This window comes from Primulina tabacum, chromosome 6, assembly GCF_025594145.1.
Source record: "Primulina tabacum isolate GXHZ01 chromosome 6, ASM2559414v2, whole genome shotgun sequence".
Classification (NCBI taxonomy): Eukaryota; Viridiplantae; Streptophyta; class Magnoliopsida; order Lamiales; family Gesneriaceae; genus Primulina; species Primulina tabacum.
Genome location: NC_134555.1, coordinates 24,132,103 through 24,144,237, shown reverse-complemented (window position 1 = coordinate 24,144,237; position 12,135 = coordinate 24,132,103). Strand labels below are relative to the sequence as shown.

General features: G+C 31.7%; 1 non-coding gene across 1 annotated transcript; it reads left to right on the top strand.

The window, feature by feature from the left end:
- Positions 1-10,888: 10,888 nt before the first annotated feature.
- On the top strand, positions 10,889-10,997 carry LOC142550390 (small nucleolar RNA R71). Its single transcript, XR_012821350.1, has one exon. It is a non-coding gene; the product is annotated as a small nucleolar RNA R71 (small nucleolar RNA).
- Positions 10,998-12,135: the final 1,138 nt, after the last annotated feature.

Sequence of the window (12,135 nt, the reverse complement as noted above, 5' to 3'; positions counted from 1 at the left end):
CCGTCCCTTTGCGCAATGGGAGCTAAGACTGATCAGTCGACCAGAGGATAAAAGGCTAGTCACTTTCAAGGATCAAACTTTATCCAAAATGATAAAAGATGCAAAGCTTTACGATTTTATGATTTTACGATATATGATTTATTTATGCTTTAAAGTTATTTTAAGTAAAAGTATGATTTTAATGCATGTGCTTGTATATGTATTATTTTTTATTCATGTTTAAAACATGCTGAGTCATTAGACTCACTAGGTTCGAATGCCGCATGTGATGATGATATTGAAGGAGGCGCTGACGCTTGAGTGGATCGAGTATGGTAGTACATTCCCGAGGAACATTTATTTCCGCACTAGATTGATAGACAAAGTTTAAAAGATTTTGTTAAGGATTTTATTAGAGATTTTATGCTTAATTTTGAATTTCATTTTGATCATGTCAAAGATAGAAGTCGAATTTTGGTGATTGACTATTTTAGGGATTTTTATGCACTTGAGATTTAAATTGTTAAATTATTTTGATTTATGGAAATGTTAATTTATTTTTAATTGTGGTTTTCAAATTAATGGGTATAAAAAAATTAATAGAATTTCAAAATAAAAAGTAAGGGTCGTTTCACAATCCATCCGAGAAGTGTCGTAACTTCTCCGCAGTATCATTAGCAATCAAGGGCACAAAATGACAGTCTCTATCAAACTTCTGCACAAACTCAGCAACAGATACATCCCCCTAGCGGAGACTCATAAATTCTCTCTTCAACCTGGAACGGACATCAGCAGTAAAATAATTATCATAGAATAACCTCTTGAAGCCTTTCCTATGTCAATGTCGCCAGATTCACTCCTCATTCCGCTCCCTCCCACCATAAGGAAGCATCGGCCTTTAGCAAATAGATGGTACAACGAACCCGGCCAACGTCCACCATATCCATATACCTAAAAATCACCTCCAAAGACCTAATTCATCCCTCAGCCACGAATGGATCGGTAGTGCCAGAAAATTCATCGGGATCCATCCTCCTAAACCGCTCATATACTGCCTCCGGTCGGACCCTCGCAGCATTCCCAACATGCTACTCCAGTAATCGAGCCATATCGGCTAGCACACGAGAACTAGCATCCTGATTAGGGGGAGGCAGTTGAACCTCCTCCTCCTGCCTATCTCCTCCTCCCAACCTATCCTCACTAGCTCTACGACTCGCCTAGGAGACATCTCTGTACAAGTCGTAAAACCCAACACATACCCAACATGCAGATTTAAAATAAAAGGTATCTAACATTTATCTTTGACAGTCATATAAGCAAGTATATCTAAAGAATTAAATTAATAATAAGATAAATAAAAAAAATTAAAGAAATAAAATCATAAACATTGAGGCGTGACTTCTCGAGCTCCTCGGAAACAGCAGCAGTCATAACCATTTTCAAGAACCACCGCTCTGATACCAACTGAAACGACCCTATCTTCTAATTCATTTTAATTAACACTATTTTTTTTCTAAACCATGCATAATTAATTCATCATAAATAAACTAGCATAAATAATCAAATAAACAAAACTCCTTATCATCTATAATCATTCATGCGGAATAAGTAAAATAGACAATAAAAGTCTAAAATTTAACTCAATAGATTCTAACATCCTAACAGTCCATAAATAAAAGAGACAATTCATAAAATCATCAAAATTTTTTAATATACGTAGAATTTCTAGGTCCTCGGGTTATGCATTGTGCCTCCCAGATTACTCGATAATCCACACCTGTTGCGACTTTGATTGTTGCACTCCCAAGAGCAGGTTGACCACAAGTAGTATAATTCGGTGAGTCCGAATATCGTATCCACAGGGAAGCTAAGGTAATTACAAGTCCACTACAATGTCTTTTTGTTTTGTTTTTGTTTTTGTTTCTTTTTAATTTTAATTGTTTGAATCTTTAATGGGTAAATTTTAATTGTTCAAATTTTAATTTAAGTAGTTGAGATTAAAGGATCCACTCTTGGTATTTTAATAAAGTTAACATTAACGAACATTATTGAAATTCACTTAATAAAATGGTTCCAATATATTAAATAATCATATTTATATTATGTTATATATTATTATCTTATAAGTATATAATATATACCAAAACTTATAAATGTGGTCAAATATTTATTGTGCTATATAAATTTGTAAACACTGAATCAAGGTTCCCACTTTAAATGGTTGGTAAAACCAAACTAACATTTAAATGGTACCAAGAAATTAATATTATGATATATTTATATATAGTAAATCAAGGTTCCCACTTTAAATGGTTGGTAAAACCAAACAAACATTTAAATGGTTCCAAGAATTTAATATTATAATATATTCATATATAATAAATCAAGGCATCCACTTTAAATGGTTGGTAACACCAAACTAACATTTAAATGGTTCCAAGAATTTAGTGTAACATATAGCAACAATAAATCAAAACTCCCACTTATAAGTAGGGTATAAAAATGCTTAAAGAAATAAATATAAAATAAACAATAAATAATGATTAAATAATATAAAACATAGATTCTTACCTTTTAGTAACCTTATTATCATGCCAAGAGTTTCACCTTTTCATCTCAACTTTAGGAAGTTAGCTATTCATTATTCAAAGTGTAAAACTTTGAATATGAAATTAACATGCTAATTATATTTAAATGAAGAAATAAAGGAAATATATAGAGAGAAATATTATGAACTCAAAGGTTTGTTCATAGAATGAGGGATATCTCAATACATTACAATGCACCCCGATTTATAGCCAAATTTGGGGAGACAACCACAAATAAAATATTATTTTTTTACACAAAAGTCTTCATTGGTGTTCCAAGATATTATATTATATTACACATCACTTTTAAAAATCTTCTTCTTGGAATTTGCTTCTTCACATAAAAAGAAACATGTGGATAATTGAGTTGTCTAGTTGTGGTATTTTTTTCAAATCATTTGACCAAGTAATTTGAGAGATATGGTCAAAATACTAGAGCATGGTAAAACTGCCACTCCTTTGGTAACTTTATTTGTTGCTTAATTTGATCCCAATTGTGAGAGGATTTTTATCTCATGCTTGACACCAATATTGTAGATATTAACATCAACTTTCTACAGGTCCAAGAATCATCTTAATCTCATTTGCAACGCCAAGTTTATTCTTGTTTTATCGAACCTGTAAAAAATAGTAAAAACTTGTAATTACACAACAACTTATATTTTATACAATTTATTATAAAACATATAATATTTAAACATTTAATAAAACAAAAACTATATATTTATATTATAAAACATTTAATTAATGTACAATTTTTATGTTTATCACACCTCCCAACCAGCTTATTGCTAGTCCCTAGCAATTTAAGCGTTAATAGCAATACAAAACATATTGATTAATTTAAATAGAAATGTAATCAAAACTATCTAAGTGTTTAAATTAAATTTGAAAACTGTCAAAGTTATATCAAGATCATCATAATTATAATTATGAAATAATTTGAGATGATCAATTCAAAGCTTATTTTAGGTAGTTAAATTTACACGGCCTTCAGAAATTCCTAGTAAGAGTCTCAACTCCATATCCTCACAGGTTAATAAATGTTTCAATTTATGGCAACGATTTCTCTCATGAAGTTGGAATACAGATAAATGCTCAGAAAAATGGTTTACAGAATGCAGACAGACAAACGAGCCAAACTAATCAAAAGATAGAAAATCCATTGATTCAAAATCTAGTTGTTCTTATTATATATTTTTTCCTGATATTTTTTTATTTTTTATTTTATTTTATTTTTTTTTGCATAATATCATGGAATCAGACTAAGTTTATGCTTCTTGACCACATATTTTTTTAATTTGTACAATAAATTTCTCTCTCATTTTTGTTTTTTGTTTTTTTTATGAGAGATATATGGGTCGTAGCATATAACTTAAAAATTACATAGATATACAATATCTTTCTTTTTGTATTTTTCTCCCTTTTTTTTTCAGAAATATCATTTTTTTTTCTTCAAAATAAGAACTCAAGATCTAAACAATAGTCTCTCTCATGATCAATAAAGGTTCGAAAGCTGTTTTCTAAGTCCTCTCCTCTCACTCACAAAATATGTGTGAGTTTAAAATTATAGGCACTCTTATAAGGTATATCTTGGGCCATATACTTTAATACCTGATATTATCACAATGGTTAATCACTCAAAAAGATTTCGTAAATCATATTTTTATATTGATCAGAATATTAAAATTGACTTTTTTTTTTCAAATAAAAATTTAAACATTCTTAAATAGATTAATGCATGTTCTAATTTAAATCTTTCAAACATGTAATGTATGACAATTTTTGCAAAAATTACTAAGATACAAACAATAAACATGATTTTATTTTAAAATAATATATATTATTATTTTTTATTTATTTTTTTTCAAATTTTTTTTTTATAAGTTTGTTCTCCCCGCAATCAGAATATGACATTGTCCCTAATGTCAAAATAACTATTAATAAAGAGTACGTAATGAAAGAGATATCACCTGGAATTTTATTGAAGATAACAAACTGAAACAAACGCAAACCAATCCACGACTTTTGAATCAATGATCCAACTTCCTTTTCTTACTGCTTGATTGCGACCAATTGATCTTTGTTTTCATCGGATCAGGCTTATGAACAAAAGCTTCCAAATCATCAATTAATTGGTCGGAAGTCGAAGCACAGATGAGCATCCGTCGTGAATTTTCTGAAATGAAATTCTGTTCCACAGCTTTATCAAGAAATGTCAACAAACTGTCAAAATAATTATTGATATTCAACAAGCCCACAGGTTTATTATGGATATTAAGTTGTGCCCAAGAAACAGTGTGAAAAATTTCTTCTAATGTACCAAAACCACCTGGTAGTGCAATAAAAGCATCAGAATTTTCAATCATTTGAGTGATTCTTTCATACATAGAAGAAACTTTTAATCCCTCCCCAATCGTAACACCTGTAATATTTCCTTCAGCTAAAGCTGTAGGAATAATACCCAAAACCTGACTACCTCCAAGATGAGCAGATGTTGAAACAGATCCCATTAACCCAATATTACCTACCCCATATACCAAGTGAATTTTTCTCTCAGCTAATATCTTTCAAAGATTAATCGCTGCTTCTACAAATACTTCATTTTTTCCAGGACTCGACTCACAAAATACACAAATATTTTTCAATGTTTGTGCAGAGGATCCAGCCATGTTTTTACTTTCTTTTTTTTTTCTACGAAAATAGAGAGAAAGATGAGAGATTTTATAGGAGTAATATGTTATCATGACAAAACTATGGGTCACAGCTGTAAACAGAATAAATAGTAAAAACAATAATGACACACATGCATATAAACAGTAGTGTGATTGTGGCTCACAATTTTCCTCTAGTTTTACGTCCAGAAACGGCTTCAACGCCTTCTATGAGTCGAGGATATGCTTCCCATCCAATTTTCTTATAAATTGGCAAACTGGGTCTTTTTCAGTCGGATTCCCAAGACTATGACGCTCATCTTGGAATTGTTTCCATAAACGGAGAAGTTCAATATGCACATGTCCACTAGAATGCGTCTCAAGAGTCAATAAGATGTTATCTAAAGACTCCTTACTCAGCCCATTCTTAATGAAACCAATTTTATCTTCTCTGTTATTGGAAACACATCCCAAAGATCTGCATCGTTTGTCACAAGTCCATCTTGCACACTTATGACAAACCCCTAAACTTTTGGCCCTTCGTTTTTTAAAACATAAGTGCTTTTTCCTAATCCAAGCAAATACCGAATGAGCAATGATTGTGGAACTTCTCCTCCTAATCGGACCTTAGCTTCTATTACAAGACGAATATCTTCTAGAATTCCTTTTTGCATTAGCAATCTCAATCTTTCACACCTTCCTGCATAAATTTTTCTTAGAACATTTTCAGAAACAGAGGGAAAATATTTACAAATTTTTGACGAGAATTTCATCCATTTTGAAAAGAAAAGAAATTATTATTATTTTTTGTATCAGCAATTGTGGGAAACTGATTTAACCGACTATGAGAGTCACGGAGTACCGTTATCCGCCATTTAACCGGGAAAATAGAAATATTAAGAAAACCTGAAATAAAAACAAACAAACTTAAATGCAACAAAAAAAAAATCAAGGATCAGAAAGGGAAATAAACTCTTCTTGAAAGATTTCATTTTCTAAAAATGGTTTAAGCCTTTGTCCATTTACTTTAAAAATATCACCATTTTTAGGATTTTCAATATCCACAGTTCCATAAGTATACACATGCTTTACAACATATGGGCCTGTCCATCTTGATCGTAATTTTCCTAGGAATATGTGAAGTCGAGAATTATAAAGCAAAACTTTTTTACCAATCTCAAAAGATTTTCTAAGAATTGTTTTATCATGAAATGATTTGATTTTTGCTATATAAATCCTTGAATTCTCATACGCGTCATTTCTGAGTTCATCAAGTTCATTAAGTTGCAATTTACGCAATTTGTTGGCATCATCCATGCTTGAATTTAAAGTTTTGATCGCCCAATAAGCTTTATGTTCCAATTCCACAGGCAAATGACAATGTTTTTCATAAACCAACCTATAGGGAGACATATTCAATGATGTTTTAAAAGCTGTTCGATATGCCCAAAGTTCATCATTAAGTCGCAGAGACCAATCTTTTCTATTTGAGTTAACAGTTTTTTCCAAAATTTGCTTTATCTCCCTATTAGCTAATTCAACTTGTCCATTTGTTTGAGGATGATAAGGAGTAGTTACTTTATGAGTAATATCATATTTTTTCATTAATGAAGCAAATAGTTTATTAACAAAGTGAGTTCCCCCATCACTAATCATGGCTCGAGGAATTTCAAATCTACTAAAAATATTTTCTTTAAAAAATTTGATGACGATTTTATGATCATTTTTTCGACATGGAATTGCCTCTATCCATTTGGAAACATAATCAACTGCAACTAAAATATACAAGTATCCAAACGACGATGGAAAAGGTCCCATAAAATCAATTCCCCAACAGTCAAAGATTTCAATTTCAATGATAGGATTCAAAGGCATCATGTTTCTTTTTGAAATCACACCCAATTTTTGACAATTTTCACAGATCTTGCAGATTTCGTGGGTGTCTTTAAACAAAGTGGGCCAATAAAATCCACACTGCAAGATTTTTGCAGCCGTTTTCTTTGAAGAAAAATGTCCTCCGCATGCTTCTGAATGACAAAATTTAATGACACTACTTACCTCATTGTCGGGTATGCAACGTCTAAAAATTTGATCTGGACAATACTTGAACAGATACGGATCATCCCAATAAAAGTTTTTTACCTCATTCAAAAATTTTCTTTTATCTTGGGAACTCCATTGCTGTGGCATTTTTCCTGTCACAAGAAAATTTACTATGTTAGCAAACCAAGGTAAAGTAGTAACTGAAAATAGATGTTCATCAGAAAATTATCATTAATTGGTGTCATTTCACAAGATGATCCTGTTACTAGTCTCGATAAATGATCGGCTACGACATTCTCGGTTTCTTTTTTATCTTTGATCACAATGTCAAATTCTTGGAGTAACAAAATCCATCGTATCAGTCGTGGCTTTGCATCCTGTTTGGTCAACAAATATCTAATAGCAGAATGATCAGTAAACACAATAGTCGTTGATCCAATCAAATAAGAACGAAATTTATCTAATGCAAATATTACAGCAAGTAGTTCTTTTTCAGTTGTGGAGTAATTCATTTGAGCATTGTTTAAAGTTCTACTTGCATAATATATCACATAAGGCTTACCGTTTTTTCTTTGACCCAGTACTGCACCGACTGCATAATCACTCGCATCGCACATGATTTCAAATAGTAAAGACCAGTCAGGAGGTTGCATGATAGGAGCTGATGTTAAATGTCGAATAATTTTATCAAAAGCATTTTGACATTCTTGAGTCCACTCAAATGCAGTGTCTTTTGTTAAGAGGTTACAAATGGGTTTAGAGATTAAACTAAAGTCCTTTATAAACCTCCGATAAAATCCAGCATGTCTCAAAAATGAGCGAATTTCTTTAATGGTTTTTGGAGGGGGTAAATTGGCAATGACATCAACTTTTGCTTTATCAACTTCAATTCCATGAGATGACACGACATGTCCCAAAACAATTCCAGAAGTAATCATGTAATGACATTTTTCCCAATTTAAAATAAGACCTTTTTCCTCACATCTTTTTAAAACTTTTTCCAAATTTTCAAGACAATTATCAAATGTATTCCCAAAGACAGTTAAATCATCCATGAAAATTTCTAAACAATTTTCAACCATGTCGCAAAAAATGCTTAACATACATCTTTGAAATGTTGCTGGGGCATTGCATAAACCAAATGGCATCCTTCTGAATGCAAATGTTCCAAAAGGACATGTGAATGTAGTTTTTTCTTGATCTTCGAGTGCAATGGGAATTTGATAATAACCTGAATATCCATCAAGAAAACAGTAGTATGGATGACCTGCTACTCTTTCTAAAATTTGATCCAAAAATGATAATGGAAAATGATCTTTTCTAGTGGCGTCATTTAATTTTCTATAATCAATACACATCCGCCAACTAGATGGGACTCGACTTGTTAACAATTCACCTTTTTCATTTTTTATCACTGTGATGCCAGATTTTTTTGGAACTACTTGTGTTGGGCTTACCCACTTACTATCAGAAATAGGGTAGATAATCCCAACATCAAGTAGTTTGAGAACTTCAGTTTTCACAACATCTTTCATGTGTGGATTTAATCTCCTTTGTGGTTGTTGAGATGTTTTAGCATTTTCTTCTAAATGAATTTTGTGTGTGCAAATTAGTGGATTAATGCCCTTGAGATCTTTTAGTGTCCAACCAATTGCATTTTTATGTCTTTTAAGCATATCAACTAATTTACCTTCTTGATCACTTTCTAGAATGGAAGAAATTACCACCGGATATGTTTCATCTTCTCCAAGAAATGCATACTTCAATTCTTCTGGCAAGGGTTTTAACTCCAATATGGGTGGTTCGTCTTTGTTCTCATATTTTGCATCAAATTCTTTCTCTGATCCTGGTAACGAGTGATACCTGATAAAATCATCAAGATCAATTTCAATATTTTCTTTAACAGTTTCAATTGAACAAATATCTAATTGATCACGAGTACTCCCTTCTTGAATGTTTTCTTCCACAAGAGTTTCAATAAGATTTTCATCTTCACTTTCATCTCCTTTGTCATGTGGTTGCTTACAAAGATTAAAAACATTGAGCTCCAAGGTCATGTTACCAAATGACAACTTCATTATTCCATTCCTGCAATTTATAAGGGCATTAGAAGTTGCTAAAAATGGACGACCCAGAATTACAGGAATTGCATTACAAGCTTCGATAGGTTGTGTATCTAAAACTATGAAATCGACAGGATATACAAAGTTATCAACTTGGACCAATACGTCTTCTACCATACCTCTTGGCACTTTAACAGATCTATCGGCAAGTAAAAGTGTTACCGAAGTAGATTTTAACTCGCCTAGATTGAGTTCTTGATAAACTGAATATGGAAGTAAATTCACACTAGCTCCAAGATCAAGCAAGGCTTTTTTAATCTTTCGTTCTCCAATAATACATGAAATAGTAGGACAACCAGGGTCTTTGTATTCCAAAGTATTATTATTTTTAATGATTGCACTTACTTGTTCGGCTAAAAATGCTTTCTTTTTCACATTCAATTTTCTTTTCACAGTGCACAAGTCTTTCAAAAATTTGGCATATGATGGTACCTGTTTTATTGCATCTAATAAAGGAATATTAACTTTTACTTGTTTAAAAATATCATATATATCAGAATTCAAATTTGATTTTTTTGTATTTTTCAATGCATGAGGGAATGGTGGTGACACTGTCTGTTGAACCTCCTCTTCGCAAGTTATGGATTCCACTTCCTTACCCTTTGGAGTTGATTTATCATCATCTTCACAAGGTTCAAGAATGGATTTTTCCACAACCTTACCACTTCGAAGGGTAATAACAGATTTTACCTGATCCATCGATTGAGTTCCAGAAGTTCCAGTTTGTGAATGATGATCCTTGGGATTAGGCAGAGGTTGTGAAGGAAATTTACCTTTTTCATGAACATTAAGTGCAGATGCAAATTTAGCAAGAGTATCTTTCAAATCTGTCATGGTTTGAGCAGTTTGAGTATTGATAGACTCTTGCTTTGCAATGAAAGAATTCAATGTATCTTCCAAATTTCTTTTAGGTGGAGGAACATAAGGTGCATAATTTTGAAAATTTTGTTGATTTTGGAAATGTGGTTGTGAAAATTGTGCAGCATTATCATTCCTTCAACTAAAATTTGGATGATTTCGCCAACCTGGATTGTAATTTTGAGAAAATGGTTCAAAATTTGGCCTTTTGAAATTGTTCAAAACATTGGCTTGTTCATGGAGACATTCTTTAAAAGAGGGCAAAGTGGGACAATCTTTTGTAAAATGATCACTTGTATCACAGATGTGACACACAATTTCTTGAACAGATTTTAATTGACCATTCTTTTTCAATTCAAGTGCCTTAATTTTTCTTGCCAAAGAGGTAAATCTATCTTGAAGATCATGTTCATCTTTGAGAGTGTACATACCTCCACCAGATGTAGGAGATTGAATCTTGTTTGATGGTTCCATTGTACCTATAGTGTCCCAATTTTGAGCATTTTCAGCTAATTAATCGAGATACTCAATTGCCTCATTTGGATCTTTATCTTCAAATGTTCCATTACACATAAATTCAACCATTTGCCTATCTTTAGGTGTTAAGCCTTCATAAAATTGAGAAACAACTCTCCAAATTTCAAAACCATGATGTGGACAAAGATTAAGCAATTCTTTGTATCTATCCCAACACTGATAAAAAGTTTCTCCTTGTTTTTGAGTGAAAGTAATGATTTGCCTTTTGAAAGAATTTGTTCTATGAGATGGAAAAAACTTTTTCAAAAATTGTTGTTGCAATTCATCCCAAGTTCGAATGGATCCCGATCTAAGATTTTGTAGCCAAGTTTTAGCTTTGTCTTTTAAAGAAAAAGGAAAAAGCTTAAGTCGAATGGTGTTCATGCTACAATTTAGATCATTATATATGTTGCACACTTTTTCAAACTCTCGTAAATGCATGTATGGATTTTCACAATCTAAGCCATGAAAATTGGGTAAAAGTTGGATAATACCAGGCTTAAAATTGAAATGAGATGCATCAGGGGGAAAAACTAGACATGAAGGTGCACTAGTACGTGTAGGATTCATGTGATCTCTAAGTGTTCTTCGTCTATCATGATCATGTTGAGATTGAATTTCATCTTCATTTTCTTGGATGGGTTCTTCCGCCATGTTTTGTAAAAATAAAGGGTTATTTCGAATGAGTCGACCACTAAGTGTACGTGACCAAATGTTCATGCAAATGCAAATGCAAAACAATAAAAACACACAAAAGCAATAAAAATTTAAATAAAGAAAAATAAACTATAAACAAAATTAAATAGACTTGAAATTAAATTATACTTCCCCGGCAACGGCGCCAAAAACTTGTTGCGACTTTGATTGTTGCACTCCCAAGAGCAGGTTGTCCACAAGTAGTATAATTCGGTGAGTCCGAATATCGTATCCACAGGGAAGCTAAGGTAATTACAAGTCCACTACAATGTCTTTTTGTTTTGTTTTTGTTTTTGTTTCTTTTTAATTTTAATTGTTTGAATCTTTAATGGGTAAATTTTAATTGTTCAAATTTTAATTCAAGTAGTTGATTAAAGGATCCACTCTTGGTATTTTAATAAAGTTAACATTAACGAACATTATTGAAATCCACTTAATAAAATGGTTCTGATATATTAAATAATCATATTTATATTAGGTTATATATTATTATCTTATAAGTATATAATATATACCAAAACTTAAAAATGTGGTCAAGTATTTATTGTGCTATATAAATTTGTAAACACTGAATCAAGGTTCCCACTTTAAATGGTTGGTAAAACCAAACTAACATTTAAATGGTACCAAGAAATTAATATTATGATATATTTTTATATAGTAAATCAAGGTTCCCAC